Source organism: Mandrillus leucophaeus, unplaced genomic scaffold (genome assembly GCF_000951045.1).
Source record: "Mandrillus leucophaeus isolate KB7577 unplaced genomic scaffold, Mleu.le_1.0 Scaffold262, whole genome shotgun sequence".
Lineage (NCBI taxonomy): Eukaryota > Metazoa > Chordata > Mammalia > Primates > Cercopithecidae > Mandrillus > Mandrillus leucophaeus.
The window spans coordinates 1,778,463-1,786,349 of NW_012102721.1; the positions used below are offsets into that span (position 1 = coordinate 1,778,463).

A 7,887-nucleotide genomic window follows, 5' to 3' on the forward strand; every position below is an offset into this window, starting at 1 on the left:
AGGGCCCCGAGCCGCGGTTCGGCAGGGTCGCCCGCTCCGGGTCGCTCGGAAGGGTGATTTCACGAACCGGTCGTCTGGGGCCAGCGCGTTTTGCCCCCCACGATAGACTTCCAGGACGCGAAAGCTTTGAAAGTGAGGATTGGCTCGCCGCGCCTCCCGCACGGGGTAACGCCGCCCGGACCCGCGAGTCTAGGGCGGGGGCCTCGGATACCGGCGTTGCCGGAGCGTCTGCAGCGCTGAAGGCCGCCGAGACCCAGCCGCAGCCCCCAGAAGCCAGCAGCCTGGTAGAAAATTACATAAAATGCAGCGCTTCGCCGAGGGGGTGCGAGTCGGGGGAGCAGCGCGCAGCTGCGGCTGACGGCTCGGCCGGATCCGTCCAGGCATGGACGGGAAAACGGGATTGCGGGGAGAAGGCGGTGCAACGGGCCGCAGACCCTCCCTGAGAAGAGAAGCCGGAAACTCGGGAGCCATTTGTAGTTAGAATCCTCTTGGAAGACTAGTAGACGTGAGGTTGGAGAGGTGGACGAGGACCAGAGAATTCCCTTGTCTTGCCAGGCTTCTGACCTAACTGTATGAGTTTCCTCAGCGCATCCAGCCTGCCCTGCTCTGACCCCTAAAGTACAGCGGTGACCCTAAATGGTGTCCCTGCCTTCCTGGAGTGCGCCTTAACGTTCTGATTCTTACTCATGGCAATAACCCACGCACCACATAGAGGTTAAATGTGGTTCAGGTCAGACTCTGGGGCAGGACTCACTGCCTGCACCTTGTCCTGGCTCCACCAGCTTGACCTTGAGCAAGTCACAACCTGTGGGTCTCAGTTTTCCTTACCAGTAAACCGTAGATAATTCCTCACTAGTAAACAGACAATATTTGTGCCTGCCTCATAAAGTGGTGAGGATTTAATGAATTAATGTGTTCCTGGCATATAGTAAGCACCATATACAGTTGGCTTTTATTTACACCAAATAGCAAAAGCTTTTTTTTGATTATTTATTTATTTTCTTGAGACAGGGTCTTGCTCTGTCCCCCAGGCTGGAGTGCAGTGGTGTGATCTCACCTCACTGCAGCCTCAGCCTCCCGAGTAGCTGGAATTGCAGACACGTGCCACCACGTCCGGCTAATTTTTATATTTTTAGTAGAGACGGGGGTTTCACCGTGTTGGCCAGGCTGGTCTCGAACTCCTGGCCTCAGGTTATCCACCCGCCTCGGCCTGCCGAAGTGCTGGAGATTACAGGCGTGAGCCAACGCGCCTGGCCAAAAGCTTTTATATGTATTTATAAATAGATACAGATACCTGTAAGGCTGTCCAGGCGTGGTGGCTCACGCCTGTAATCCCAGCACTTTGGGAGGCCAAGGCGGGCGGGTCATGAGGTCAGGAAATCAAGACCATCCTGGCCAACATGGTGAAACCCCGTCTCTACTAAAAATACAAAATGTTAGCCACCTGCGGGGGTGCGCGCCTATAGTCCAAGCTGCTTGAGAGGCTGACGCAGAATTGCTTGAACCCCGGAGGCAGAGGCTGCAGTGAGCTGAGATCGTGCCACTGCTCTCCAGCCCGGGCAACAGAGCGAGACTCTGTCTCAAATATGTATCTGTGAGGTAACAATCTAAACATGTTTGAGCTAGTGCATCAATAAGTTAACTCCTTACATCTGTTAACTCAGCAAGCAGTAACAAGTGATGGTGATTTTAAAAAAAAAAAAAAAAAAAAAGGAGTGGGAAATGAGCCACAGCTTTGCCATCAAAGACTTCAGCGTCTCTTAGGGGAAACAGATGTAAGCAAATAATGACACGATTTAGGGCAGAGATAGGAGGATCAACTTGCCTCTGCGTGGGGGAAATGTTAGGGAAGTTCGGGTTATCCAGGCCTACAATGTGTGTAAAGGGATTTCAGACATAGAAACAACAGAGGGCCAAGACATAAATATAATTTTTAGTTTAAGGAATCCGAAGTTTAGTGTGACTACTTGGGGTGACTTCGGAGAGGATGGGATCATGATGTCAGAAGCTGAAATTGGTAGCAGTTGAAGGATTCTAAGCCAGGAAGGAATCATTTTCTATTTTGGGATAGATTTGAGAAAGTTAAGACCAAGAGGCACTTAACAGACCCCTGAAATAGAAAAGATATATGAGGGCATTGGTTATAAGGATAGTGAAGAGACAAGTTCAGAAATATGTAGGACATTAAGTCTGCAAGATGAAGTTGGGAAATAAAAAATCACAAAAATCTCGTTTGGGGCTTGCTGAGGTTGTGCCAACAAATAAGGTAGGGCATACAAGCTGGTAGCTAGATTGTTAACATGAGTAACTGCTTGCAACAACTTGATTATTCGAAGTTACAGTGCATTGATAACTATGGTACAGTGTGATCTGATGCTGCAAGATTACCAATGTTACCAAATGACAAAGACATCAGGGGAGAATTTAAACTTTCAATGATTGACCAAGGAGTTGTGCATTTCATTTTGTAACAAGGGCATAAGATAAAAACCCCCAAAAGATATTAACAAGAATTTATATTTCAAGCTCGGGTCATTGTCTGAAATTATAGTTCTGGTGGTTGGCAGCATAGTAACCATTACAGGAGATCGGAAATGATGACACGAGCTCAGACACAGTGGCTCACACCTGTAATCCCAGTGGTTTGGGAGGCCAAGGCCAGAGGATTGCTTGAGCCCAGGAGTTCGAGACCAGCCTGAGCAACATAGTGAGACCCCATTTTATTTATACAAAAAATAAAAAATAGCCAGGTATGGTAGGTGTGTACCTGTAGCCCCAGCTACTTAGGAGGCTGAGGCAAGAGAATGGCTAGAGCCTGGGAGATTGAGGCTGCAGTGACCCATGACCACAGCACTGTTCTCCAGCCTAGGCAGCAGAGCAAGACCCTGTCTCAAAAACAAAAAACAAAAAAACAAAAAAAAAAACATGATGACATGAGTTTTCCTTTGCAAGCGCCCTGGGAGTCCTTTTACAACTTACTGTCACGTTCATGACAAATATTCTTTCTAGATTTTGAATAGGAAAAAAGATTTCTAATGAGAGGGAGAATATCTTCCCCATTCAACTCCCAGATGTCAAAAGACTCAGATACAACTCACTTGTGCCTACCAGGAGGAGGAAAAGGAAATACGCTGTCCAGGAGCAACTCCTTAGTGGGTACCCGCCAGAAGTGGCCTCCAAACAAGGCAAGAATCGGTGTATTCCTCACACAATTCAATCCAAGCCATTCCTTACATACACACTGAGGTTTGCTTTTGGGTAAATGAAAATAACTTGAGTTTCACCACAAGAAAGCTATATGGTAAGTAAATGTTGGAAAATCTTAACAGCAGGTGACATTAAGCTATAGGGTTGCATTTTCAAGGGAACCAATGTCTTAGCCGGTGGCAAGCAACTCCTGACTGGATAAACAGCTCTCAGATGTCGATGATAGGCTCACTGCACAAGGAGAAAGCTGAGACGTGGAGGGATTTGAGTATGGCCCAAGAGCATATAGCTGGTAAGTGGCGGCTGGACTGCAATCCCAAGTCGACAGTATTACCTTAGACTGAAAACACAAACACTGCAGAGTCCTTTCTCCCTTGGCCACGTTTCACGAAAGAGGAAAATGGGACCTGAAAAGTAGAAGACTTACACAAGATTGCACAGCTAGTGCATCAGAGAGCTGACATTTGAAAACCCACATAAGTATATGTGTAATCTCATTTACCACAGGCAAGTCTTAGATTGTGTTATTCCCATTTTAAGAATGAGGAAACTAGGCCGGTTGTAGTGGCTCTCATCTGTACTATCGGCACTTTGGAAGACCAAGGCAGGAGGATCGCTTGAGCCCGGGAGTTCAAGGCTGGTCTTGAACGTAGTGAGACCCTCTCTCCACAAAAAATGAAAAAATTACCCCATGCATGGTGTTGGGTGCCTGTAGTTCGAGCTGTTGGGGAGACTGAGGCAGGAGATCACTTGGGCCCAGGAGTTCAAGGCTGTCACGAGCTATGGTGGTAGTACTGCACTCCAGCCTGGCAACAGAGCAAGACCCTGTCTCAAAAAAGAATGAGGAACTAAGGCTAATAAAGTTTAAGAATTTGCTTAAGCATGGAAAGCTTTTTTTTTTTTTAAATCTGTCTGTGAATGAGAGGAAAATAAAATTTAGTAAGGCCTTCCAAGTCACCACTTAGGAAGCCCAACAGCATTAAATGTGAATGCATATCTAGAAAATGGTGACCAAACTAGTCTGATTCCAACAATTCACATAAGAGAGTGGTCAAAATGGAATGAATTAGTAGATTAGAGTGCATTTCAAAAGACTCTAAAAAATGATATAAGGAAATCTGTGGGCAATGGAGATCATGCAAAACAACTAAGATACATAATACAAAGCCTAATATTAGTTTTAATGCAAATTTACGTTAACTGAATTTAGGTTCATTCAGGAGGCTATCCTGATGTTGATGCACACACAACATGAGCATACCTCTGAGGGGCAGGAAGTAGATGATGTTGGACCTCCAGAACACTATACCACAAACTGGATCAGCACCTAGAGGTGAAATGAAATGCGCACAAAAGCCTGGATCACTTCATTCATTCAACAAAATATGTGTTGAAAGTCTTCCCTGGCTCCTGGGCTTTTTTTCAGTTTTTTCCTCTTTAGAGACAGTATGTCATTCTGTCACACAGGCGGGAGTGCAGTGGTGCAGTCATAGCTCACTGCAGCCTCAAAGTCCTGAGCTCAAGCAATCCTCCTGCTAAGTGCTTGAGACTACAGATGTGCACCACCATGCCTGGCTAATTTTTTTTTAATTTTTTGTAGAGATGAGGGTCTTGCTCTGTTGCCCAGGCTGGTCTCAAACTCCTGGCCTCAAGTGATCCTCCCACCTTGATCTTCCTGGACTTCTGTTAGATAAATTCCCTAGGAAGAGGAGAGTTAACACTTTGATAGATTGTATTTATTTATTTATTTTTTTTTTATTTTTTATTTTTTTTAAAGACAGGGTCTCACTGCATTGCTTGGCCTCAAATGACCCTCCTGTCTTGGCCTCCCAAAGTGCTGGAATTACAGGCGTGAGCCACCACACCCAGACTTTGATCAATTTTTTGAGGACTTTCAAAGTAAAAATGAAGAAGGTATCTGATCTTTTGATAAGCCCTTAGTCACTAGTAGATATTATATTGCATTTAATTCCTGAGGCCCTTCCTCCACCTACTAGTGGTGTCATCTTTCCCACAGGACCTTTTCTTCCCTTTAAATCTAACCCAACCAGCTGTCCCCTTAATGCTACTTGTCCCTGCCTTCCTCAGCAAATTGTTTCCACATTTATCTCTTCCCTCTCCAACTTCGGCCTCTCCCTTGCCATTGGCTTCTGTCCTATTTGTTCCCAGCTTGCAGGCACTGGCCCATGTCTGTCTGCAAGTCTTACTCGTTCTTACTTTGAAACGTTTCTCACAGCACTAAAGAAAACACAGTGTGGTTGGACAAGACCTTGGGAACATGGGAGCTGGGATCAGAATGTGTGTTTGGATGTCGGAGTTGGGCAACCTCTTGGCTCAGATATTTTTCTGTTTGTTTTCTCTAATAATCTTTAAAATGAGCATGACAGCTAATAACATTATGTTTGTATGCTGGACTCTGTCCTAAACCATTTCCATGCATTATTTAAGGATCATGAGATAGCTAGATGTGTTCGTGAGCATTTCCAGAGAACATGCCTGTGAAGCTCTCTGAACAATGCCCAGCTCTCAGCATGACCCTGTTATATAAGAATGATTCTTTTTCTCTCCATTGTCACTTAGTTCGGGCCCTTAATCATCAAAGAGTATCCTCCTCAAAGTTCTCCCTGACTCCCCACTTAATTAATCCTGTCATTACTTTTATGAGTTTTTTTTTTCATTTATTTATTTTTATTTTCTTTGCCACTTCTGTATCTTCTTTGGAGATAATCCTGTCACTACTTTTAAAATCCCTAAGTACAACTTAACATAGTGCTTCTCTGTTCACATCTTTCTCATTCACTGTCACCTCAAATCCAAACTCCTTGGCTTGCTTTTAACACCGTGGAGGACATTCTACTCTCCTCCCTCCCTGCTCCACACCCAGGAAAGATGACTGTGCGGTAAAGCCACGGCTCCCTTGCCATTGAGTTTCCAGTGGGATTCATCCAGTAAGAGGCCTCAGCCGAAGATGGAAGGGTAGGAGGAGAGCAAGGTTGGAGTTTCCATTTTCCCAGCTCTCTTCCTGCCAAGCCACAGGTTGATAGTAGCTGCTGTTTGTGTGGGACAACTCTCTTTGCACATAGAGACCCGCTCTGGGCTTTAATACCACTGCCTCCCCTGCCCCTTAAGGAGTTGGGCTTCTCTCTTTTTTCTTGTTGAAACGGTCTCACTGTGTCATCCAGGCTGGAGTGCAGTAGCACAATCACATCTCACTGCAGCCTCGATCTTTCAGGCACAATTGATCCTCCCACCTCTGCCTCCCACCACCACAACTGGCTAGTTTTTGCATTTTTTTCTACAGACAGGGTTTTATCATGTTGCCCAGGTTGGTCTCGAACTCCTGTGCTCAAGCAATCCTCCTTCTCAGCTTCCCAAAGTGCTAGGATTATAGGTGTGAGTACCACACCCAAGCCGTTAACCTCTTTTCAAAAATCTTAGAGTCGTATCTTTTTTGTGGGGGGAAGGGGATGGAGGACAGGATCTTGTTCTGTTGCCCAGGCTGGAGTGCAATGGCATGATCTCGGCTCACTGCAGCCTCCGCCTCCCGGGTTCAAGAAATTATCTGCCTCAGCCTCTCCAGTAGCTGGGACTACAGCTCCCAGGCAGGCTGAGGCTAAGGCAGGAGAATCGCCTGAACCCGTGAGGCGGAGGTTGCAGTGAGCTGAGATTGAGCCATTGTACTCCAGCCTGAGCAACAAGAGTGAAACTCCATCTCAAAAAAAAAACAACTAAAAACAGACTTGTCCTTGCTCTGTCAAAATCCTCCAGAGCCTCCCATCAGACCCAGAGGAAAAGCCCAAGTCCACACGATCTAGCCTCTCTCTGGCTTGTCTGACCTCTCACCTGACTGCTCGCCTTCTCATACTGCTCCAGCCTCGCTCCGGCCTGACGTCCCCAATGCAGGCCTGGCCCATGGCTGCCTCAGGGCATTTGTATTTGCTGTTTGTTGTGCAAGAATGCTCTTCCCTAGAAAAACTGCATGGTTGACTCCCTCCCCTCCTTCAAGTCTTGGCTCAAATGTCATGTTTTCAATGAGACCTTCCCTAACCACCCTCAGTACAATTTAAACGTATCCTCACTCTGAGCCCATTTCTCTTTTACTCTTCCTGTGTTCTTTTCCTGCATAGCACTGTTGATTCTCTAACCTACTGTAACGTGTCCCCGTCTATTTTGTTTATTGTCTATCTCCTGCCGTTCTATGAAGGCAGGCAGAGATCTGGGTCTGTTTTGCTCTCTGATACACCTGCAGGGCTATAATGAGTCCTGACATACATATGGTAGGCGTGCAATAAATATTTGTTGGTGGTTTAATGAAAAATTGCTCAACTAGACAGTCCCTCAAATTAGAGATAGTTATGCTTTCAACATTTACTCAAATCTTTCAGCCACTGTGGTTAGATCTGAAGACAAGGCTGGGTGCAGTGGCTCACACCTGTAATCTCAGCACTTTGAGAGACTGGGGCAGGCAGATCACTTGAGGTCAGGAGTTCGAGACCAGCCTGACCACATGGTGAAACTCCCGTCTCCACTGAAAATACAAAAAAATTAACCGGACGTGGTGGCGGGCACCTGTAATCCTAGCTATTCAGGAGGCTGAGGCAGGAGAATCGCTTGAACTTGGGAGGCAGAGGTTGCAGTGAGCCAAAATCGCACCACTGCCCTCCAGCCTGGGTGACAGAG

At 46.3% G+C, this 7,887-nt stretch overlaps 1 long non-coding RNA gene and 1 pseudogene across 2 annotated transcripts in view; one reads left to right on the top strand and one right to left on the bottom strand.

The window, feature by feature from the left end:
* LOC105542590 overlaps positions 1–926 on the bottom strand; it is a 6,125-nt pseudogene extending 5,199 nt beyond the window's left edge. The window contains exon 1 of the transcript XR_001006500.1: positions 13–926. The product of XR_001006500.1 is annotated as a putative uncharacterized protein encoded by BRWD1-AS2 (transcript). The remainder of the gene's footprint in view (positions 1–12) is intronic.
* Positions 927–1,648: 722 nt separating this feature from the next.
* LOC105542572 overlaps positions 1,649–7,887 on the top strand; it is a 10,745-nt gene continuing 4,506 nt past the window's right edge. Inside the window, exons 1-2 of the long non-coding RNA XR_001006496.1 lie at positions 1,649–1,775; positions 3,021–3,185. This is a non-coding gene — a long non-coding RNA (uncharacterized LOC105542572). The remainder of the gene's footprint in view (positions 1,776–3,020; positions 3,186–7,887) is intronic.